Below are 533 nucleotides of genomic sequence, written 5' to 3' on the forward strand. Positions count from 1 at the left end.
AGATTTATGCCGGATTTATTTATTTTTTTTGACAAATGAAAAAAAAATTGAATTTTTTTTATGTGAATGTAGATATAAAATGTTGAAAAGTCACAAAATCTTATTCCACTGAGATGAAGGGAACCATTTTTTAAACTAAGTAAATGTTGATTGGGGTCATATTGACCCCAGGGACCGATTGAGGGTTAAATGATTTCCCAGCATTTTTTGAACACTGACCAGCTGCAAATGTGATATAATTATTTACAACAATTCAATAATAAGAAGTTAATATTGTGGTATATATTAGACACAATATTGTCTGATTTTGCTAAATTGTGTACATGAAAATATTACCTATAAAGCCACAGAAGAACTGTTGTGCGTCTCCTAATAAAACACAATAGGTGTTGGACTTGAAGCAGCACTGCACAGACCATTCTGTGTATGACATCAAAGTACAGCGAGAGTGATTAGACAGCATTTTAAAAAAATTTGTTTTGATGTCTAATAAGCCTTGCTGTTGTAAAGTTATACAGCTACAGTTGTGTTGC

This window comes from Sinocyclocheilus grahami, unplaced genomic scaffold, assembly GCF_001515645.1.
Source record: "Sinocyclocheilus grahami isolate Dianchi unplaced genomic scaffold, SAMN03320097.WGS_v1.1 scaffold230.1, whole genome shotgun sequence".
Lineage (NCBI taxonomy): Eukaryota > Metazoa > Chordata > Actinopteri > Cypriniformes > Cyprinidae > Sinocyclocheilus > Sinocyclocheilus grahami.